The 25,369-nt window shown below is 41.1% G+C and overlaps 1 protein-coding gene across 6 annotated transcripts in view; it reads right to left on the bottom strand.

Moving 5' to 3' along the window:
• Positions 1-25,369, bottom strand: part of TENM1 (teneurin transmembrane protein 1) — a 1,319,573-nt gene that overhangs the window by 892,435 nt on the left and 401,769 nt on the right. The window lies entirely within an intron of this gene.

The raw sequence follows: 25,369 nt of genomic DNA, 5'->3' as shown, positions 1-25,369 counted from the left end.
GAATAATGCATATAATATTTTGCATCTGTATGGTTTTGAGGTGTAATAAGAAACCTTATATTCATAGAGAATAACTTATGTGTGATTCGATGTGAATATTTTTCTGCCAAATGATGCCAGATGTATTCTAGGAGTGATACCTTTCTGGTTAGCCAATAAAGGTATCACTCCTAGAATACTTCTGGCATCATTTGGCAGAAAAATATTCACATCGATTTTTCTGGCTAACACGGTACCACAATACAATTTGTTATTGTACATTATGTGTGATTCAAATTTCCAAGGAAAAAACACTCACAAAATCGAATTTTACCTGATCCACTCATCTGTAATCTGCACTTAAAGTGTACACCTAGTTTAAAATTATGTTTTATGTATGTGCACATCATGAATATCTCTATTTTAGATCAATATATGATGTTTATTTTGCATTTTTCACCATTTTCTATCTACAGACTCTATCTTAATTTTTTATTGTTTCTGAGCTTGTAGATGGAGACTATCTGGCCCTCATGGCAGTCTTCAGCTGGGCAGATTTTAAAAGTTCAGGAGGCTGGTAGAAGATAAAAAGTGGCTAGAGGTTAACAGATCAGGTGAATTTCAAACTTGCTTGTTTGCACAGAATTTTTGGGGAAATTCAATTTGTGGATAGAGTTGAGCGAATTTGTTCAGGTTCCCTCTTATTCAGCAAGCTATAGGGCTTACCGATAGAGCTACAGAGGGAACTCGACTTCCTGGATGATGCCAGGTGATCAGCTGATCAGCGCTTCAGCTGCATGTGTCGCGGCTGTGTCACAGTCACAGCACATGCTCTCCATGCATGTGCTGTGACTGTGACACAGCCGTGACACATGCAGCTGCGGCATTGATCAGCTGATCAGCTGGCACGATTCAGGAACCCAGGTTCCCTCTGCAGCTTATTCGGTAAGTGCTATAACTTGCCAAATAAGAGGGAACTCAAGCAAATTCGCTCATTTCTGTTTGTGGAGAAGTTATTTTCAGAGCTTTAATGTCACATGCTCCAGAGTTTTTCCATGCTCCAGAGCATAATAAGCTTAACGTACAAAAACCAAACACTTATACTCACCACTCACCTCTCTAGCCCCTTTGCTTTTCATTTTGACCTATTCAGTCCTTATCACTTCTTTAGGTTGTTGCTGCTCATGCTGAAATTCCCAGATCTCTCACACTGGGCCTGGACATCCAGCTTTGATGAGGAATGAGAGAGTTCTGCTCATGTCAATGCAAAGTCACAATGCTGTGGCTTTTTGCACACTTGCATAGAATCTCTTCAAGCCTCATAAAAAACAAAAGTCCTGACCCAGAGTTGTCAGCCCAGGGAATTCTGTATTAGTGGCGCAAATCTGAAAATGTGGTGAGGACCAGACAGAAAGTTAGAAGTAAGGTGAGTATAGATTTTTTTAAACTTTTAAACATTTGATGGCTTTTTTGGTTTACAAAATTGCTGGCCAGCGGCTACCATTTTGCTGAATTTGCATGAAAGCAAATTACAAAAAAATCCACATTTTGATGAATGTGGATTTTGCAAAATTTGAGTACAATTCAATTCCACTCAAATTTATTAATTCTCTAGAGCCTCAAATATGGAGATATTAATTTATTTCCTTGTCCGGGGAAAAAAAATCGGACATATGCAAAGCCCCATAGAATGTCATAGGTACGAATGCTATCCGTGAAAACCATAGATAGCACTCGTATGAGAAAATCAGTTGCTATCTATAGCAAATAAACTAACAAAAACAGTTTTATATTGGGGATAACATCTGCATTGTTTTTTTCAGAATGTGGGTTATTAGGGAATCTTTTCATTCAATGTGTGAATTTTGTTAAATTTTTTAAATTAATTTTACGTTATTTAGCTTGATATATCTTTTTTTTTGCAAAAAAATAACTGTCTGCCAAAGGCACAGACAGATCATAGTGGAGATTCCTTAGAGGTCACTTAGCACATTCTTCTTCTCGCCCTATGTGCATCTTGTTGCAGCATATTGGGATCTTCCATTGCATTTGTTTTCCAGCTAGGCCTTCAGGCTTTAATTAAATTTTGATTCTGAACCTAGAAAAGCAATTATGGTCTGTAAAATATTCAAACTGTCATTACAAGTGATGGTGACTGAATGACCTAACTTTAATCTAGCATCATTATTATGTTGTTGAGTATACCGGCATCGCTGACACTAACCAATGGAAGTAAAGATGTCCCATGTGATCCATTATGGTGCAGCTATAAAATTACAGCCATATAAAAATTGACAAATATTCCCTCAGGCCTGAGTGGCTCTTCACCTTTTTACAAGCAAATTAATCTTTATGGACTGAATGGTTTTTAAAACATTAGCTATTACCGGCTGTGTAGATTAACTTATCATAAAAGCAATAACAATCTTTTTTAAATAGCAATCCGCTATCGGCAGGTGGTAAGATTTCTTGCATAAAATTGTTGTATTTTTTTCTAAAAACAACTAGATACTGTGACATCCATCAATAAGACTCGGACTTACAGGCTTTCCAAGCTTTATATAAAAAAAAGGTGGTTGCTTGATCCCATATTTTCTGATGTACTTATTTCATTCACTTCTCTAGTTTCAATGTGTACTGTTTGGTAGGACTATTTATTTATTAGTAATATTGGCTTTGGTCTCTGAGGCCAGGTCACTTTTTGTGCTCTATTTTTCCTATGTTTAAATGGTTTAAATGGTAATTTAATTGCCGGCTTTTCATTTCTCCTGCCTAAACCCGACATGATATGAGACATGGTTTACATACAGTAAACCATGTCATATCCCCCTTTTTTGCATATTACACACTACTAATGTCAGTAGTGTGTATGTGCAAAATTTCGGCGCTCTAGCTATTAAACTTAAGGGTTAAATCGTGAAAAAAATTGGCGTGGGCTCCCGCGCAATTTTCTCCGCCAGAGTGGTAAAGCCAGTGACTGAGGGCAGATATTAATAGCCTGGAGAGGGTCCACGGTTTTTGCCCCCCCCCCCCCCCGGCTAAAAACATCTGCCCCCAGCCACCCCAGAAAAGGCACATCTGTAAGATTCGCCCATTCTGGCACTAGGCCACTCTCTTCCCACTCCTGTGTAGCTGTGGGATATGGGGTAATGAAGGGTTAATGTCACCTTGCTATTGTAAGGTGACATTAAGCCAGATTAATAACGGAGAGGCGTCAATTCTGACACCTATCCATTATTAATTCAATTGTATGAAGGGGTTAAAAAAACACACACACATTATTAAAAAGTATTTTAATGAAATAAACACACAGTTTCTTGTAATATTTTATTGTACTCTCAATCCACTTGAAGACCCTCGCTCTGTAACACAGGAAAAATAATAAACCAACAATATACATACCTTCCGATGATCTGTCACGTCCCACGATGTAAATCCTGTAAAATATTTTAACCCCTTCAGATGGATTTACCGCATGGGATGTTACAGATCAACGGAAGGTATGTATATTGTTGGTCTATTATTTTTAATTTGTTACAGAACGAGGGTCTTCAGGTGGATTGAGCGAGCAATAAAATGTTTAAACAACCTGTGTGTTTATTTCATTAAAATACTTTTTAATAATGTGTGTGTGTTTTTTTTAACCCTTTTTAATATCTGCCCTCAGTCACTGGCTTTACTACTCTGGCGGAGAAAATTGCGCAGGAGCCCACGCCAATTTTTTCCGCGATTTAACCCTTAAATTTAATAGCTAGAGCGCCGAAATTTTGCACATACACACTACTAACATTAGTAGTGTGTAATATGCAAAAAAAAAGGGGATATGACATGGTTTACTGTATGTAAACCATGTCTCATATCATGTCGGGTTTAGGCAGGAGAAATGAAAAGCCGGCAATTGAATTACCGGCTTTTCAACATTATCGCGCTGAGATAAATATAAATATATACATATATATGTGTCTCTATGACATATATATATATATAAAAAATGAAACCCGACTTTGGAGTACAGATCGCCGACCACCGACCCGATCCCAGAGTGGGATTGGGTCGGGTTTCACGAAACCTGACTTTGCTAAAAGTCAGCGACTTTTGAAAAGTGCCGATCTGTTTCGCTCAACCCTACTGATCAGAGATGCAGCCAAGAGGCCCATGATCACTCTGGATGAACTGCAAAGATCTACAACTGAGGTGGGACAGTCTGTCCATAGGACAACAATCAGTCGTACGCTGCACAAATCTGGCCTGTATGGAAGAGTGGCAAGAAGAAAGCCATTTCTCAAAGATATCCATAAAAAGTGTTGTTTAAAGTTTGCAACAAGCCACCTGATAGACACACCAAACATGTGGAAGAAGGTGCTCTGGTCAGATGAAACCAAAATCGAACTTTTTGGTAACAATGCCAAACGATATGTTTGATATAAAGGCAACACAGCTCATCACCCTGAACACACCATCCCGACTGTCAAACATGGTGGTGGCAGCATCATAGTTTGGTCCTGCTTTTCTTCAGCAGGGACATGGAACTTGGTCAAAATTGATGGGAAGATGGATGGAGCCAAATATAGGACCATTCTTGAAGAAAACCTGTTGTAGTCTGCAAAAGACCTGAGACTGCGACGGAGATTTGTCTTCCAACACGACAATGATCCCAAACATAAAGCAAAATCTACAATGGAATGGTTCACAAATAAAAGTATCCAGGTGTTAGATTGGCCAACTCAAAATCCAGACCTCAATTCAATCGAGAATCTGTGGAAAGAGCTGAAAACTGCTGTTCACAAATGATCTCCATCAAACCTCACTGAGCTCGAGCTGTTTGCCAAGGAAGAATTGGCAAGAATTTCAGTCTCTCGATGTACAAAACTGATACAGATATACACCAAGCGACTTGCAGCTGTAATCGCAGCAAAAGGTGGTGCAACAAAGTATTAAGTTAAAGGGGTTGAATAATATTGCACGCCCCACTTTTCAGTTTTTGAATTTCCGCAAAAATGTAAGATAACCAATAGATTTTATTCAACTTCACAATTGTGTTCCACTTGTTGTTGATTCTTTAGCAAAAATTTACAGTTGGTATCTTTATGTTTGAAGCATGATATGTGTGAAATGGCTGAAAAGTTCCAGGGGGCCGAATACTTTCCCAAGGCACTATATATATATATATATATATATATATGTATATATATATATATATATATTTGTAGGGGTTGTACTCGCTCGGATGCATAGGAGGAAACAGGAGGCACATTCTCTTCAGCGTTCATGTAGGTTTATTCACTCCATAAACCACATAGCAACAGGAACAACAGGTAAACTGTCTTACATCAGACAGTTGAATCCTCTATGTCCATAGTAGAGCTCCACTCTCTCTCAGACCTGTAGGCATACAGGCTGTGCCATGTCCAGCACGTAGGCTCTCCAGCCTAAAGATGGTCTTTGTGTGCTGTTCAGGACGTCTGTCCCCATTTGGAACCGTCCAACACACAGGCCACTCTGCAGTGTCCAGCCAGGACCCATGGAAGTGTGTCCACCCTGACAGACTCCCAAACACTCTCAATCCATGTGCTACACACCTCCATTATGTAGCCTGAAACCACACCCATTGGTGAGGTAACGTCACATGATTAGACATGTGGTTATGACATCACCACAGGTCCTGAAACAAACATAGATAGGCATGGTTATGCCCCTTACGCAGGGGTAAGGTATATGGGTAGCCAGACCCTCCCATCTCTCATAGCTACCCGTAACCCGGACCCAAATATACCAAACAATTCCTTATTGGTTTATGTGTATTAAAGAAAACACTCCAGGTTACATCACAGCGACAAGCCTTCTCTGTGATACATACCTCCTGTCGACTATACACCCTTTAGCCACGCTACATACCTCCCCCTCTGCCTAAAGCCGTGGGGCTTGGCACTTGTCCTAAACCGACTACAGACCCCTCTCAGTCGTCCCTGACAGTCAAACCGTCTCTCTAAGTCAGAGCCTGTTATTGAACCGTTTCGTCGGCATTCGTCATCCCTTTCCATCACATCCTTTGACAACGATGACCCCTTGTCATCTCGTCTGCTGTAGGATCTCCCGCTTAGGTCACTGAGCCCTGAACTAACTGAGGAGTCACTACTTCTAACTCTTCCATCTGACCACCTTCGGTTCTCTCTCGGTTCTTGATCTCTCCTATTGTCTTTCTTCGGAGAGCAGCTCTTCACTTTACCCCTATATCCTCTGTTAACTTCAGCTTGAGGTCTTCCAGGCTTTAGAGCACCTCTTCGCCTCTCTAGCAGCTGTTTATTAACTTGCATTCTCTCAAGTCTCAGCTGCTCTACCTCCCTTAGGTATGCCATGCGATAATCCAGGAGCATGTGGATATTCCTAAGACTCTCTCTGGATCCGACAACCAGGAACGGAACCATCCCATCTTCACCCATGACCTGGACCTCTTCATCAGCGGGTATCCTCAGTCTCTTCAGACCGGATTTATCCACCATCTCCTGCATCACTCTCCCAAGTTTCCCAATGACTTTCGCCACCAGACCTTTAGGTACTTGGACTGTGTCTTCCACTAAGCCCAGCCGACTAAGAGCTTTCCTTTCACGCTCCAAACGTCGAACGGCTTCATCATTCTTCAAAATGATCTTCTGCTTTGTACGGAGGCAGTGTAGGTGCATATCCCTCAGGACAGCCACCCGCTTCACTGTGACTTCCCTAGTCGACTGTATGACCAATTGCTGAGTCTCAGGTACCCAGTGCACACTACAAGCCTCTACTGCCTTTCTAAATGCTTCATGCACCCCCTTCCTGGCGCACACTTCTTGCATGTCTTCGGGTACTTCTATTATGCTCTTGAAAAGCGGGGTCTCATCTTCACGGATATCTGCCACAACCGGGTGACTCTCTTGTTCCGCTTTTAGCATGAACTCTTCCTCAGTCTTTTCTTCCGCTTGAGCCTTCGCCAAGATGGGCATTGGCAACTCCTCTGCCAGGCAGCGACGTTCCTCCTCTCTCTGGAGAAGCTCCTGCTGATGCTTTTCTTGAGCCATTCTGAGCACATCCATATCTTTCAATATGGCCCTATTCATGGCCTGACACGCTGATAGGTGACCTCTGAGTTCAACGACCTCCTTCTCTAGGTCACCCACTTTGTGCTCAATTGCTTGCCTCAGGACCCTTTCTTGTTCAACAGTTTCTTTAAGCAGCTCTATGTTATGGTCCTGCTCTCATTTGGGCAGCACATGTCGCACCACCAGTTCTTTAATTAAATTTTCAAACGGGGGCTCTTGTCCACTCACACTCTGCCTCTTCAGAGTTCCACCTGTTTTTTTAGCATCAGGTACTTCATCATACTGAGCCACTTCACTCTTTGCGGGCATTGCAGATGTGGGTCTACTACATGTCTGTTCTAACCCCAGCCCGTCACTAACCACCTCAGTGCTAGGGTTTGTCAGAGATAAAGTGACCCCCTCATCAAGGACAATAACATTATCTGCACCTGACCCTGTATCTTCCTCATCATCTTTCTTCTCAGAGGGTATAACTTGTCCCGCCTTTCTGCGGCCCCCGCGACGTGATGATGATCTGTGATTTTTACTCAGCTCCTCCTTACTGCACTCCTTTCCCTTTGTGCTCGAGTCACAGTCTGAATAGGAGTCACCCCCTCTCACTGTCATCCTGGAACAGCGATTCCCCATTTAAACACGTGTCAGACCCACACTTTCTTCCGGTCACCCGTAACTCTGGACTATTAACCTTAGATGTCGCTATCTCCTTTTCACACATCACACCACTCGGAATCACTACAGCCGCCTGTTGTGGTGGGGCTCCCTTAGGGTCATTCTGGATCCTTTTTGAGCAACCAGACACTCCCCTTTCCTCCCACAAGTCCCAAAACCTTTCAAAGTCCTGGCCTATTACAACAGGGAATGGCAAGTCTGGGACTACAGATACATCATGGCTGGCAATAAACGTGGGCGTCTCAAAGATTACCCTGGACACCGGATAATCCCTAGCGACCCCATGAATGCAGTGAACTTCCATCTTCCTTCCGGGAATCAGATAGACAGGGAGTGTGGCGCTCACCAGCATCACCAGGCTCCCTGAGTCCAGAGATCCAGTCACGCACACTCCATTGACTTCTACAGAACAGCTCTGTGTCATCTTGCCAGATGAAAAGTCAGTACAATATTCTGAACTTCCCACAGTACTCTTAGGCCCCAGTTTTCACAGCACACCAATGTGACTCTGGCCCTTTAAGAGTCTGCACACTCTAAACCAGCAATGTCTTTTTTTTCCCCCTTTGCTGCAACTGCACTTCATAAGGCTCTGCACCGCGGACTTTGTGGACCCGCCGATCCACAGCAAAACTTCGTAACCCCGCCGAGTTACCGCCAGACGCCTTCAGTCTTTGTGGCCCCACCGAGCCACAGCAAGTCGATCACAGAAGAAAAAAAAAAAAGAAATACATGGACTCGCCGGTCCACAGCAAGCACTTGCACATGTGCTTATAGAAAAAAAAAACACAGTCTCTCAGTGACCTCTGGTCAGCATAGCACAGACTCCTGTCTGTTACAAAAAAATCACTGATCCCAATAAGCACAATACATGGTTTTCAGACCGTTACCCGCTGGCAACCTGCACGGGTTCCTGGACACCTCTTGGCCTCAGAGGTGCCCCGACACAATGTCTCTTTCTTTGTTTCACACTGACCCCGGTCAGCACAACACGGATCTCCATCCTTTCTCAGCTTTACAGCCCAAACACATTTTTTCACTGATCCCAATCAGCATAACACGGATCTCCATCCGTTACCTGTTGGTGGCAGCCACACAGGTTCCCGGATCCCTCTTCTCCACAGAGGTATCCCATATACAGCAGTTCTCACTGATCCCGATCAGCATTACTCACGGTTGTCAAGACCGTCCACTCTTCTGGCTCAGACCAGCCATCGCTGCAACATGTGCTCCTTGGATCGCTGCCCGCATTCGAAACACCAATTGTAGGGGTTGTACTCGCTCGGATGCATAGGAGGAAACAGGAGGCACATTCTCTTCAGCGTTCATGTAGGTTTATTCACTCCATAAACCACATAGCAACAGGAACAACAGGTAAACAGTCTTACATCAGACAGTTGAATCCTCAATGTCCATAGTAGAGCTCCGCTCTCTCTCAGACCTGTAGGCATACAGGCTGTGCCATGTCCAGCACGTAGGCTCTCCAGCCTAAAGATGGTCTCTGTGTGCTGTTCAGGACGTCTGTCCCCACTTGGAACCGTCCAACACACAGGCCACTCTGCAGTGTCCAGCCAGGACACATGGAAGTGTGTCCACCCTGACAGACTCCCAAACACTCTCACTCCATGTGCTACACACCTCCATTATGTAGCCTGAAACCACATCCATTGGTGAGGTAACGTCCCATGATTAGACATGTGGTTATGACATCACCACAGGTCCTGAAACAAACATAGATAGGCATGGTTATGCCGCTTACGCAGGGGTGAGGTATATGGGTAGCCAGACCCTCCCATCTCTCATAGCTACCCGTAACCCGGACCCAAATATACCAAACAATTCCTTATTGCTTTATGTGTATTAAAGAAAACACTCCGGGTTACATCACAGCGACAAGCCTTCTCTGTGATACATACCTCCCGTCGACTATACACCCTTTAGTCACGCTACAATATATATATATAATTGCATTTTCCTTGTTTTTTTAACCATTCTATTGTTTTTATATATAATGTACTATATATTATATCTAATCACACTATTGTACAGCATAATAGAAGATTGATAACCATAGCTTGCCATCATACATTGAAGGTAACAATCTACTTGTGGGTAAAAATCTAATTAAAAATGTATATACTGAGAAAAACAGACACATTATTTATTGTTTATATACTGAAACTTACTTAATTATATTAAAATTAAATACAGGTTTTGTTTTCTTTACAGCACAAATTGTATAACTGCTTTTAACAGGAGGATTTTTTCCAAATGTCAGTACATGCTCTAAGGTATACTTCAGTCTACACTCTAAAGACATTTAAGGTAAATCATCCACGAGGGTGAAATAACACAAAAATAAACACATGGAAACAACAAACAACAAAGCTCCCCTTTTATTGTAATATTAAGACTTTTTTTTACTAACATCTTGACAGCAGACACTACATGTGGTAGGTAGTCTTATAGTCCAGTGTGTATGGTATGTTAGATTTCGATACAATATCTTTTACATTATCTCCTATTGTGTGCCTCATTCTCTTGAGGACTTTGATAAATAATCCAATTAAAGGTAAAGTGATTGTTTTGTTTTGATAAGGTTGCTACTTTGTTTCATACATTCACAGTAAAAAAAAAAAGATTTTAGCAAAAATAACAAGCTCACAAAACAAAAAGAATAGCCCAATTTTATTATGTGAAAGCAGTAAAAGAAGTTATGTTTCACTGTGGAATTATGTATAGCTTCTAACAATAGAAAACCATTACAAAGAAAAAATCACTGCTGGGTAACTGAATCTTAGACACATATCATGCTATAATTGTCTTATTTGTAGCATAAATAAGTATAGATTCCCATGAAGTATATCATGTAGCCAACTAAGCATACAGTATTATACAAGCCTTTGTGCCACCAAAACTTAAGGTGCATTTACAATAAAAGGGTTATTGTGAACAAGCGTTCGTAGGGATGCTCAATTCACAATAGTTTTGGAGTCTAAAAGGTTGCAGATCACTGTTAGATCAGGAAATCAGGGCTGTCAGACATTATACATCCCACACAATGAAAAACATACTTTAAACTATGGTGGAGGCGTGTTCTTTTTTTCCTTTAAGTGTTGCTGTTTGATTATGATTGGGCCACATAATACAGGGGGAAGAAGTACACTCCCCCAGCAAAAATTGTCTGCCAACACCCATTTTAACTTAACAAAAGTTACCTCAGTAGGTAATTAGGTAAGTGTTTGGCTGTGCATTACAATCTGATGTGAGAGCTGCAAGATATTATAGGGAAGCTCGGGTGATCATGCGTGAGGTTATGTGAGGTTTATGCGTCTGATGCAATCTTCTGACATGTTTTAAACAAGGTAGCAGGCATTTGTTTTTGGGTGACGGTCCCAAATAAAATCACAAACTGCTTGAATTTTCAGGGACATGCGAGTCTCTTAAAATTGTACTCAAGTTCAATTTGAATCAAATTGATTTGCTCACTTTAGTATTCAACTTGACCATTTCATAAATCTGTTTTAGAGTTGGCCTGGCCCAGTTTTCTAGCAATAATAATTTGGCCCATGCAAAAGTAATTGAGATAATTTCACTTTACAATTTTTCCTCTGTCCAACATGATAAAACCTCTGTCAGGTGCCAATGTCATGAAGTGCACACGGTTACCACATCATGTTATTGCATAAGATGATTGGTTAGGTTATGAAAACATTTAATGCTATTATTATTATTATTATTTATTGTTATAACGCCATTTATTCCATGGCGCTTTACATGTGAGGAGGGGTATACATAGTAAAAACAAGTACAGTAATCTTAAACAATACAAGTCATAACTGGTACAGGAGGAGAGAGGACCCTGCCTGTGAGGGCTCACAATCTACAAGGGATGGGTGAGAATACAGTAGGTGAGGAGACCCTTTTTAAACTAATAAATTAAAGGGCTCTTCCCACCAAAAGATGGTATCCTCCTTTCAACAGAATAGGGGACTGATTGTTGAGGGTTCAAACTTTGGGACTCTCAGCAATCTTGGGATTGGTGCTCTGGATCTCCATCTTGGATGGGGCTGAGATACCGATGTTCGACATCTGCTCCTTTCATTGTATAACGGACAGCTAGAAATAGTCAAGTGCTATACTTAGCTCTCTCATAAACAAATAAGGGAGTAGATTCTGATCATGCGCATCTATATGTCATTATTACTCATTACTTTATTCAGGACAAAATCCTGGGGTCTGACTTTCTTACAAATATCCTTTTAAGTATGAAATCATTTTTGAATTGAGGGAGGCATGGAAATACATTGGGCTGGAAGTACGTTATCGGGGTCATTGATTGTTGGCATAACAACCAGACGTCTCCTTGAGACCTCTATGGTTATTGATGCTGGATTGCTATGAGTGCTACCCTGTGGTCGGCATTCATAGCAATGCAGTAATTCTGCTACATAGAGGTGACCTGAGCCTCAGCTCTATATAGCAGAGCCGATCAAGTTGTGGCAGCTTCTAGCCTCCCATGGAGGCTATTGAAGCAAGCCAAAACTTAAAGAAAATAGTTTTAAAAATATATACAAAAAAGTTTAAATCACCCCCCCTTTTGCCCCATTCAAAATAAAACAATAAAAAAATCAAACATACACATATTTGGTATTGCTGCATTCAGAATCGCCCAATCTATCAATAAAAAAGGATTAATCTGATCGCTAAATGGTGTAGATGGTGTAGGGAGAAAAAAATTCAAAATGCCAGAATTACATTTTTTTGGTCGCTGCAATATTGAATTAAAGTGCAATAACAGGCGATCAAAAGAACGTATCTGCACAAGAGTGGTGTCTTTAAAAAGTCAGCTCAGCACGAAAAAAATAAGCCCTCACCCAATCCGAGCTAACGAAAAATGGAGACGCTAAGGGTATCTGAAATGGCACAATTTTTTTTAGCAAAGTTTGGAATTTTTTTTCACCACTTAGATAAAATATAACCTAGACATATTTGGTGTCTATGAACTCATAATAACCTAACTCATAATAACCTAGAGAATCAAAATGGCAGGTCAGTTTTAGAATTTAGTGAATGTAGCAAAAAATGCAAACATAAAACAAGTGTGGGATTGCACTTTTTTTGCACCGCACTTGGATTTTTTTTACTGTTTTCTAGTTCAAGACATGGTAAAACCAATGGCGTCATTCAAAAGTACAACTTGTCTCTCAAAAAATAAGCAATAATATGGCCATAGTGATGGAAAAATAAAAAAAGATATGGCTCTGGAAAGGAGGGGAGTGAAAAACGAAAATGCAAAACCAAAAAAGCTCTGGGGGCTAAGGGGTTAAAAAGATTTGAGGGGACACATTGTCCTCAGGACATTATTGAGGTGAATTTTGTTTAAGATCCAGAGTATGAGGTTGAGCGAGTTGTTGGTGCCAGTCGCCATCTATAGTATCTCACCTTGTGGAAAGGATATAGTCCTGAAGATAACTTTTGGGTCGACTCAATCATGGTGACTTATTGCTTTGTGGTTGGTACTTGCTGTTAAAGGATTCTTTTAAAAAAAAATATTCTACCAAATCAGCCTGGTATCACTTTTAGGAGGGGGTGCACAACTAAAAATCTAATAGCTTCCAGTAATGTTCCCAGACAAAAATGGGGGTTCTAACCCTATAAGGCAAACAAATAATGCAGGAGTGAACAAATGCAGATCAAAAAATTGCTGCACCTGCACCATTATTCAGCACGGAGCAAAATCGATAACATCTAACACTACAGGAGATAAATTTATGTAAAAGCAACATTTAACCTGTGAAAGCACTTTTGTAATTTATGTAATCATCTGTTCATGCGGCCTACAATATGTTGGCTGCACGACCCAAACGCTACACGCTAGAATGAATGGACATCGCGACAACACTAAAGTCGGCTTAGCCAAACACAGTTTATCTAGACACTTGTTAATTAAACCCCCAAAAAAGTTTAATATTACGGTGATTCCTGTAGAACATGTTCCTGAAAATATACCAAATCGGAACCAATAATATTGTAGAAGGGACAGTATAATGGTTTTGATATTATTTGAATACCTCTTTATATGATTATTTTGTTATTATGAATATTTTATTTTAGGGGTTTACCTTGTTGAGTAAACGCCCTTTTTATTCTAGCAGTAAGTTAGTTTGCTTTCCCTGTCAGCACCATTTCCTTATATCTCTGTTAGGTTCTTGGGAGGATTATTGGTTCCTTTAATTTTTGGCACTCCTTAACCTTCACTCATTCCCCTTATATGAATGTGTATTAGTTTCCGCCCCTTGACAAGTTTGATCTGAATAATTTTCTTTTATTTTACTAAAACACAATGCCCTGAGTTGAACATCAATAACTAAATTTTTCAGGTGTTTCTATACAGCTATTAATTTGAGATGAGTGAATTTGCCTTAAATAAAACAAAAACCGTGGATTCCCATGATAAAAACAAAGCAGCAGCCAAGATGGAAGTTTATGGAAAAAGAAAGATGGCTAGAAAAGAGGCTTGCAAAAAAAACACACACTATGCTTTTTTATGCTATGGGGTTGGGAGAAACATTTTATTTGCTTATAATAGCTTCAATGTGAATTAAATTACACTGCAAGATTCAAGCATTCTACCAGCTTCAAAGCTCAGCAAATTTGTTCATCTCTACTATTAATGAGTTTTGGGGTCATTATTGTTTTATAGTATGGATTACCCTGATATATTTTTTACCGTGTGTTTTTGATTTCTTACAAATACTTCGTAGACTTACATAAGTTTTACTCTCCATTTTATGAAAGGGTTATTCACATATTTCCATATTTCTATATTTTACATTATTGGCATAATGGAAACCTTACAGCTAGTAGCCACATCTATGTTGAAAACATGGCCTCATTGTTTGCATGGTAATTTTTAGAGCTTCAATTGAAGATAGCTCCTCTCTATTGCTAATTGCATCTTATTCCCAGCTGGTCCTTTGTCAATCAGTTTGTCAATTTGCCATTGATAGGAGTATGACTGAGTATCAGAGCTATACTCCAGCCAATGACTTCATTAACAAGAGATCATCTAATCTACAATATGTGATCCTAGAATAGACAGCACATGTATAGTTATCTAAACGCCAGACTCACTCCTACCCAAACATTTCAAATAATTAAATGTTCAAATGAGTTCGTCATCAGGTGGTGAGTGGCGGTGGTGATGTCACATTTGTACAGTAGATAACTGTTGGAATATGTGCAAATTGTCAGGTATGTGTGGGATGCATTAGGGAAGATCAGGGGGATGAGGAATACAGAAGGGTGGTGTCGAATTTCGTGGATTGGTGCAATGGTAACTATCTACAACTAAATGTTAAGAAAACTAAGGAGTTGGTGGCCAACTATAGCAGGATAAAGATGGAATGCTTACCGATCACTATTGCTGGTCAGGAGGTAGAGCAGGTGGAGAGTTACAAATATTTGGGGGTCCATTTGGATAGCAAACTGGACTGGAGATGCCACTCAGAGTTTGTCTACAAGAAGGGGATGAGCAGATTGTATTTCCTAAGGAAGCTGAGGTCTTTTAATGTGTGTAGCAAAATGTTAGAAATGTTCTACCAGTCTGTGGTGGCAAGTGCCATCTTTTTTGCAATCACGTGCTGGGGTAGTAGTGTGCGGGACTCTGATGCTAATAAGCTGAATAAGATTATTAAGAAGGCAAGTTCTGCTGTGGGCTGCAAGCTGGATTCTTTTGGGGAGGTAGTGGAGAAAAGAACTCTGAAAAAGTGTATGGCGATTATGAACAATAATGCACATCCACTATATGAGCTATTCATGAGACAGAAGAGCACCTTCAGTAACCGGCTAATACTTCTGAGGTGTAAGAAGGAAAAATATAGGAAATCGTTTGTGCCAACTGCCATGGGAATGTACAACAATAACATTAGGGTTAAACCACCAAGGTGAATGTCTACTTATTTCTCTACATTTCAGTTCACTTGTTGTGTATGTCCTATTCTAATGTATAATGTTCTTCTGTCAACAAACTGTCATGTCAACTATGTAATTCCTTTATGATTTTTATGATTTAAGTTGTGCTGCTGTGATACCATAATTTCCCACGGGATCAATAAAGTGTATCGTATCGTATCGTATCGTAGGTATCGCTCATGTTGTGTACCATTAGGTGTCTGTGGACATGACGACATTGGTGCCACTTGCCACCTGATGCGGAAGTAATAAAAAAAACTTTAAATATTAAAAATTAATACATATCCTAATCTATTATAAACAGAAATGATAAAGTTTGCTTGTTAGATAATAAATAAAAAATAGCAATTCAGTATTTTGGTGTTATAGGCAGTCTTCAACCAACGGTGCCCCATACAGTGCTGCATTCTTGAAATCTCCATCACATGGGAGAAAAAAATCTCTCTATGAATCAATATGAAGCTACAGGCTTACAGAGGCATTGCAATTCCCCATAATCTCCTATTGGTACCAGGGGATACAAAAATACAAATGGACTAGAGGAAAAATTGAGTCTGCAGTGCCACCTGCATACCCACTGAAAAACACCATCATTGTAAAGAGTTTTCAATGAAAATAGGGGTTGGATGTCTCCATCTCATCAGACTCTGTAGACTCTGGAATCCAGCTTGGGTGTATGTGAACTAGGCAGACTAGAGGCAGTATTATCTAAATTATGGTGTCTTCCTAAGGCAGTAGGGTGCTGAATATGCACCTGGTGTCATATTATGACTTAATACATAATAGAACTTGCTATAAACCAACGCAAGACAAAAGTTTCTTTCTCATTTCAAAATTTGGTAAAAACATTTGGCTGCAAAAGAAAGTAAAAAATAAAACAATAAAAATCTTCACCCAAAACTTTCTCTTTTACTTTATAGTGCTTTAATAAAAAAAAGAAATGGTTACAAAAGCCAAGAAATTTGAACAAAATGAGATTTTGTTTGATCTTTGCATTTTTCAAAGAATCTGCTCTTTGAATGTAACTCTTTTAAAATTACCCTTGGTGGTGACTATATCTATTTAAGACAATTTTATAAAAGTAGTGACTAAAGAAGCCACATCTCGGAAAGGTGATGGACTGTGTATACATGAAAGAAATCTCTGTGAAGTACAGCAGCTGCTTTGAAGATCAATGATTAGACTTGAATTCTGTGACATGAATTACAGATCACGCTCTGTTTTTCCATTACGGAAGATAGCTGCTAATAGTCTTTCACTATCAATAGAACCTGAAGGGGAGTCATCTGCTGTGTCTGCCTTGAAATCAACGTTATATATAAATATATATATATATATATATATATATAAGAATATATATAGTTCCACATTCAGTATATATATGTATATATATATATATATATATATACATATATATACTGAATGTGGAACTGTGAATGTCACTTCTGCACATTTTCTATTTTCTGTTGCATGTGGTCACTAAATAATGCAATTTCACATACTCTATTTTTAGAAAAGGGAAAGTTATCCCCATACTAAACATATAAATAATGATGATGATAATAATATTAATAATAATAATAATCATTTTTAATAATCTATTAATTGATAAGAGCCATGTCCATAATTCAACTAGATGTTTGTTTTCACTTTTATTTTTTGCCCATTTTTTTTTTCGTTTTTTTTTTTTGCACAGCTGAAAAAGATAAACACATTTTAATAATAAATAATTTTTGATACACGCGTTATTATTGGTATGATAACATACTTGATGCATCACTGATTATACAACTATTGCAACACAACACAAAAACACGCCACTTTAATTTCAGAGCATAAAATTGATGTCATATTATTAATATCTGGATCTATTTTACTCTTCTCTGGCCCGGTTCCAGCACCGGACTTTGTTCCCTTCTCTAATGGCTATCTCCCTCTATAATAGTCTGCAATTTCACATAATTACTGCACTTTTGCAAAAGACAAACTTGTCTCCTTATTAGACATAATAATAACAACAACAATAATAATAATTTTAGTAATCTTTTTAGTGGCAAGAGCCATGTTCACAGCTCAGCTAAATGCTTGCTTTTACTTTTGTTTTTTGACCATTTTTTTTCCTTTTTTTGCACAGCAGAACAAATAAACATATTTTAACATGTAAATATTTTCTGATAAAGGTGTTTTTATAGGAACGTTACCATACTTGATGTATCAGTGATTACACAACTATTGAAACACAACAGAAAACACTACCACTTTAACTTCATAATAATTCCAAAATTGATGTCATATTATTAACCCCTTCCCGACCTGTGACACAGCGTATGCGTCATGAAAGTCGGTGCCAATCCGACCTGTGACGCATATGCTGTGTCACAGAAAGATCGCGTCCCTGCAGATCGGGTGAAAGGGTTAACTCCCATTTCACCCGATCTGCAGGGACAGGGGGAGTGGTAGTTTAGCCCAGGGGGGGTGGCTTCACCCCCTCGTGGCTACGATCGCTCTGATTGGCTGTTGAAAGTGAAACTGCCAATCAGAGCGATTTGTAATATTTCACCTAAAAAAATGGTGAAATATTACAATCCAGCCATGGCCGATGCTGCAATATCATCGGCCATGGCTGGAAATACTAATGTGCCCCCACCCCACCCCACCGATCGCCCCCCCAAGCCCCCCGATCTGTGGCCCGCTCCCCTCCGTCCTGTGCTCCGCTCCCCCGTCCTCCTGTCCGCTCCCCCCGTGCTCCAATCACACCCCCCCGTGCTCCAATCAAACCCCCCCGCACTCCGATCCCCCCCGTGCTCCGATCCACCCCCCCTGCACACCGATCCACCCCCCCTGCACACCGATCCACCCGCCCGCACACCGATCACTCTCCCCCATGCTCCGATCCCTCCCCCCCCGTGCTCCGACGCCCCCCCGTGCCCTGATCTCCCCCCCCTGTGCCCTGATCTCCCCCCCTTATACTTACCGATCCTGGCGGGGTCCGTCCGTCTTCTTCCCCGGGCGCCGCCATGTTCCAAAATGGCGGGCGCATGCGCAGTGCGCCCGCCGAATCTGCCGGCCGGCAGATTCGTTCCAATGTGAATTTTGATCACTGTGATATAATCTATCACAGTGGTCAAAATAAAAAAACAGTAAATGACCCCCCCCATTTGTCCCCCATAGATAGGGACAATAATAAAATAAAGAATTTTTTTTTTTTTCACTAAGGTTGGAGTTAGAACTAGGGTTAGGGTTAGGGTTAGGGGTAGGGGTAGGGGTAGGGTTAGGGGTAGGGGTAGGGGTAGGGGTAGGGTTAGGGGTAGGGTTAGGGGTAGGGGTAGGGGTAGGGTTCGGGTTAGGGGTAGGGTTAGGGGTAGGGTTAGGGTTAGGGTTTCGGTATGTGCACACGTATTCTGTTCCTCTGCGGATTTTTCCGCAGCGGATTTGATAAATCCGCAGTGCTAAACCGTTGCGGATTTATGGCAGATTTACCGCGGTTTTTCTGCGCATTTCACTGCGGTTTTACAACTGCGATTTTCTATTGGAGCAGTTGTAAAACCGCTGTGGAATCCGCAGAAAGAAGTGACATGCTGCGGAATGTAAACCGCTGCGTTTCCGTGCAGTTTTTCCGCAGCGTGTGTACAGCGATTTTTGTTTCCCATAGGTTTACATTGAAATGTAAACTCATGGGAAACTGCTGCGGATCCGCAGCATTTTCCGAAGCGTGTGCACATACCTTTAGAATTAGGCTATGTGCACACGGTGCGGATTTGGCTGCGGATCCGCAGCGGATTGGCCGCTGCGGATCCGCAGCAGTGTTCCATCAGGTTTACAGTACCATGTAAACCTATGGAAAACCAAATCCGCTGTGCCCATGGTGCGGAAAATACCGCACGGAAACGCTGCGTTGTATTTTCCGCAGCATGTCAATTCTTTGTGCGGATTCCGCAGCGTTTTACACCTATTCCTCAATAGGAATCCGCAGGTGAAATCCGCGCTAAATCCGCAGGTAAAACGCAGTGCCTTTTACCCGCGGATTTTTCAAAAATGGTGCGGAAAAATCTCACACGAATCCGCAACGTGGGTACATAGCCTTAGGGTTAGGGTTGGGTTGGAATTAGGGTTGTGGTTAGGGTTAGGGGTGTGTTGGGGTTAGGGTTGTGGTTAGGGGTGTGTTGCGGTTAGGGTTGTGGTTAGGGTTACGGCTACAGTTGGGATAAGGGTTAGGGGTGTGTTGGCGTTAGAATTGAGGGGTTTCCACTGTTTAGGCACATCAGGGGGTCTCCAAATGCAACATGGCGCCACCATTGATTCCAGCCAATCTTTTATTCAAAAAGTCAAATGGTGCTCCTTCCCTTCCGAGCCCCGACGTGTGCCCAAACAGTGGTTTACCCCCACATATGGGGTATCAGTGTACTCAGGACAAACTGGGCAACAATTACTGGGGTCCAATTTCTCCTGTTACCCTTGAGAAAATAAAAAATTGCTTGCTAAAACATCATTTTTGAGGAAAGAAAAATGATTTTTTATTTTCACGGCTCTGCGTTGTAAACGTCTGTGAAGCACTTGGGGGTTCAAAGTGCTCACCACATATCTAGATAAGTTCCTTGGGGGGTCTAGTTTCCAAAATGGGGTCACTTGTGGGGGGTTTCTACTGTTTAGGCACACCAGGGGCTCTGCAAACGCAACGTGACGCCCGCAGACCATTCCATCAAAGTCTGCATTTCAAAACGTCACTACTTGACTTCCGAGCCCCGACATGTGCCCAAACAGTGGTTTACCCCCACATATGGGGTATCAGCGTACTCAGGACAAACTGGGCAACAATTACTGGGGTCCAATTTCTCCTGTTACCCTTGAGAAAATAAAAAATTGCTTGCTAAAACATCATTTTTGAGGAAAGAAAAATGATTTTTTATTTTCACGGCTCTGCGTTGTAAACGTCTGTGAAGCACTTGGGGGTTCAAAGTGCTCACCACATATCTAGATAAGTTCCTTGGGGGGTCTAGTTTCCAAAATGGGGTCACTTGTGGGGGGTTTCTACTGTTTAGGCACACCAGGGGCTCTGCAAACGCAACGTGACGCCCGCAGACCATTCCATCAAAGTCTGCATTTCAAAAGTCACTACTTCCCTTCTGAGCCCCGACGTGTGCCCAAACAGTGGTTTACCCCCACATATGGGGTATCAGCGTACTCAGGAGAAACTGGACAACAACTTTTGGGGTCCAATTTCTGCTGTAACCCTTGGGAAAATAAAAAATTCTGGGCTAAAAAATTATTTTTGAGGAAAGAAAACGTATTTATTATTTTCACTGCTCTGTGTTATAAACTTCTGTGAAGCACTTGGGGGTTCAAAGTGCTCACCTCACATCTAGATAAGTTCCTTTCGGGGTCTAGTTTCTAAAATGGGGTCACTTGTGGGGGGTTTCTACTGTTTAGCCACATCAGGGGCTCTGCAAACGCAATGTAACGCCCGCAGAGCATTCCATCAAAGTCTGCATTTCAAAACGTCACTACTTGACTTCCGAGTCCCGACATGTGCCCAAACTGTGGTTTACCCCCACATATGGGGTATCAGCGTACTCAGGAGAAACTGTACAACAACTTTTGGGGTCAAATTTCTCCTGTTACCCTTGGGAAAATAATAAATTGCAGGCTAAAAAATCATTTTAGAGAAAATAAAATTTTTATTTTATTTTCATGGCTCTGCGTTATAAACTTCTGTGAAGCACTTGGAAGTTCAAAGTCCTCACCACACATCTAGATTAGTTCCTTTGGGGGTCTAGTTTCCAAAATGGGGTCATATGTGGGGGATCTCCAATGTTTAGGCACACAGGGGCTCTCCAAACGTGACATGGTGTCCGCTAATGATTGGAGCTAATTTTCCATTTAAAAAGCCAATTGGCGTGCCTTCCCTTCCGAGCCCTGCCGTGCGCCCAAACAGTGGTTTACCCCCACATATGGGGTATCAGCGTACTCAGGACAAACTGGACAACAACATTTGCGGTCCAATTTCTCCTATTACCCTTGGCAAAATAGGAAATTCCAGGCTAAAAATCATTTTTGAGGAAAGAAAAATTATTTTTTATTTTCATGGCTCTGCATTATAAACTTCTGTGAAGCACCTGGGGTTTTAAAGTGCTCAATATGCATCTAGATAAGTTCCTTGGGGGGTCTAGTTTCCAAAATGGGGTCACTTGTGGGGGAGCTCCAATGCATAGGCACACAGGGGCTCTCTAAACGCGACATGGTGTCCGCTAACAATTGGAGCTAATTTTCCATTCAAAAAGTCAAATGGCGCGCCTTCCCTTCCGAGCCCTGCCGTGTGCCCAAACAGTGGTTTACCCCCACATATGAGGTATCGGCGTACTCGGGAGAAATTGCCCAACAAATTTTAGGATTCATTTTATCCTATTGCCCATGTGAAAATGAAAAACTGAGGCGAAAAGAATTTTTTTGTGAAAAAAAAAGTACTTTTTCATTTTTACAGATCAATTTGTGAAGCACCTGAGGGTTTAAAGTGCTCAATATGCATCTAGATAAGTTCCTTGGGGGGTCTAGTTTCCAAAATGGGGTCATTTGTGGGGGAGCTCCAATGTTTAGGCACACGGGGGCTCTCCAAACACGACATGGTGTCCGCTAACGATGGAGATAATTTTTCATTCAAAAAGTCAAATGGCGCTCCTTCCCTTCCGAACCTTACCATGTGCCCAAACAGTGGTTTACCCCCACATGTGAGGTATCGGTGTACTCATGAGAAATTGCCCAACAAATTTTAGGATCCATTTTATCCTGTTGCCCATGTGAAAATGAAAAAAATTGAGGCTAAAAGAATTTTTTTGTGAAAAAAAAGTACTTTTTCATTTTTACGGATCAATTTGTGAAGCCCCCGGGGGTTCAAAGTTCTCACTATGCATCTAGATAAGTTCCTTGGGGCGTCTAGTTTCCAAAATGGGGTCACGTGTGGGGGAGCTCCAATTTTTAGGCACACGGGGGCCCTCCAAACGTGACATGGTGTCCGCTAAAGAGTGGAGCCAATTTTTCATTCAAAAAGTCAAATGGCGCTCCTTCCCTTCCAAGCCCTGCCGTGCGCCCAAACAGTGGTTTACCCCCACATATGAGGTATCAGCGTACTCAGGACAAATTGGACAACAACTTTCGTGGTTCAGTTTCTCCTTGTACCATTGGGAAAATAAAAAAAATGTTGCTAAAAGATAATTTTTGTGACTAAAAAGTTAAATGTTCATTTTTTCCTTCCATGTTGCTTCTGCTGCTGTGAAGCACCTGAAGGGTTAAAAAACTTCTTGAATGTGGTTTTGAGCACCTTGAGGGGTGCATTTTTTAGAATGGTGTCACTTTTGGGTATTTTCAGCCATATAGACCCCTCAAACTGACTTCAAATGTGAGGTGGTCCCTAAAAAAAATGGTTTTGTAAATTTCGTTGTAAAAATGAGAAATCGCTGGTTAAATTTTAACTCTTATAACTTCCTAGCAAAAAAAAATTTTGTTTCCAAAATTGTGCTGGTGTAAAGTAGACATGTGGGAAATGTTATTTATTAACTATTTTGTGTCACATAACTCTCTGGTTTAACAGAATAAAAATTCAAAATGTGAAAATTGCGAAATTTTCAAAATTTTCGCCAAATTTCCGTTTTTATCACAAATAAACGCAGAATTTATTGACCTAAATTTACCACTAACATGAAGCCCAATATGTCACGAAAAAACAATCTCAGAACCGCTAGGATCCGTTGAAGCGTTCCTGAGTTATTACCTCATAAAGGGACACTGGTCAGAATTGCAAAAAACGGCCAGGTCATTAAGGTCAAAATAGGCTGGGTCATGAAGGGGTTAATATATGGATCTGTTTTACTCATCTGTCTCAGTTCCAGCATTAGGCTTTTCTCCCTTCCCTAATAACTATCTCCCTCCTTAATAGTCTGCACAGGGTTACCCTAGTAACCCAGAAAACATCTTTGATATTATCCTCCAAGGTCTTTTAATGCTGACCCAGGTAGCTATTAGTTGCAAAAGTAGTTAGGAAAGTATAGCACCTTGCTACCATGTTATTTTGTAGGATTTAGCCTCATCTTCCTCTAGCAATGTGGCTAATTATCCTTTCTGAAATTCCTGTTGGCTTTCCTGTATCCAACTACTACTTCCTAGCCCAGTCCAAATGTTCTCTCAGGTCTATTGAATAAAGCTCCAAATTACAAATTAATTTCTACTATGCAGGTTTTTGATTGCATACACATCTTCACAATTATTATATATAAATGTTTCTGCAAGTTCATGAATACATAAACATTTGTTCTATTACTGTGGTTAACTGAATCCATGCTGCAAGTTTCTGATTGCTTATATATCTATAATCAAAAAAGAAGAAAAATAGAAGTGGCACTCACCCTGATGTTGCTGTGAATCAATGTCCTTTATTCAAATAACGCATGAACAGACATAATATGGAGAGGCGGCTGGTAAGAGTTAAGGTGCGGGAAAGAGGAAAAGGACGACGGCCGTTTCGCGCTTGTGCGCTTCCACGGGTCCAGGACCCGTGGACCCGTGGAAGCGCACAAGCGCGAAACGGCCGTCGTCCTTTTCCTCCTTCCCGCACCTTAACTCTTACCAGCCGCCTCTCCATATTATGTCTATTGGTAGTGCTCCCGACATATTTTGCTGCCTCTCCATATTATGTCTGTTCATTCGTTATTTGAATAAAGGACATTGATTCACAGCAACATCAGGGTGAGTGCCACTTCTATTTTTCTTCTTTTTTGATTGTTACAATATCTGTTGTTGAGCACAACCTACAAGTTGCTGTTGCACATGTGCCATATGTGTCCTAAATAGGATCCCACGTCCACTATTGAACCGCTTGTTTTATAGCTGCCTAATGCCGTTCTTACTCTAAGCTTGCTTATATATATATGCTAACCCTAGTGACAACTGCATGCCTGCTGCAAGATACCTGATTACATATACTTTTCTGCTGTTCCATTATGTAACTTTCCTCCAGTTCCATCTTCTGCTTCCATTTTTGCTTGCCATCTGCCATCCAGCATTACCTGTTGTACTGGTTCTTGCAGATCTACTGCTTGGCAATTCCATTTCTGCTGCAGACACCAGGAAAAGTGGCATCAATTGACCCAACAATTGCAATATAAATAAATAATAATAAAAAATTGATGTGGGATCCTCTGTATTTATAATAACCAGCCAGGTAAAACTGACAGCTGCTAGCTGCAATCCTCTGCTGTCAGCTTTAGCAAGGCTGGTTATCAAGAATAGAGGAGTCTCCACTCTTTCTTTTAATTATTTAAAGCAAAAGCTGGCAGCTGGTGGTTGTTATTCTCAGGATGGTAACTGGCCATGGATATTGCTCCCCTCAGCCTAAAAATAACAGGCCGCAGCCACCCCAGAAAAGGCGCATCTATTAGATGAGCCAATTATGGTGCTTTTTCTGGCTCTTCTCAATTACCCTGGTAGGTGGTAAGTGGGGTGGTAGTTGCGGATTGATGGCACTTTTTTATTGTCAGGTGACATCAAGCCCAGAGGTTAGTAATGGAGAGGCATCTGTAAGATGCCGCATTACTAACCCAGAAGTGATATTGTATAAAAAAAATCACACACACCCTGAATAAAGTCCTTTAATTGAAATAATGATACAGACTCCTGTAATCAATCTA

Source organism: Ranitomeya imitator, chromosome 2 (genome assembly GCF_032444005.1).
Source record: "Ranitomeya imitator isolate aRanImi1 chromosome 2, aRanImi1.pri, whole genome shotgun sequence".
NCBI classification, from domain to species: Eukaryota; Metazoa; Chordata; class Amphibia; order Anura; family Dendrobatidae; genus Ranitomeya; species Ranitomeya imitator.
This window is presented reverse-complemented; position numbering and strand designations above follow the sequence as displayed.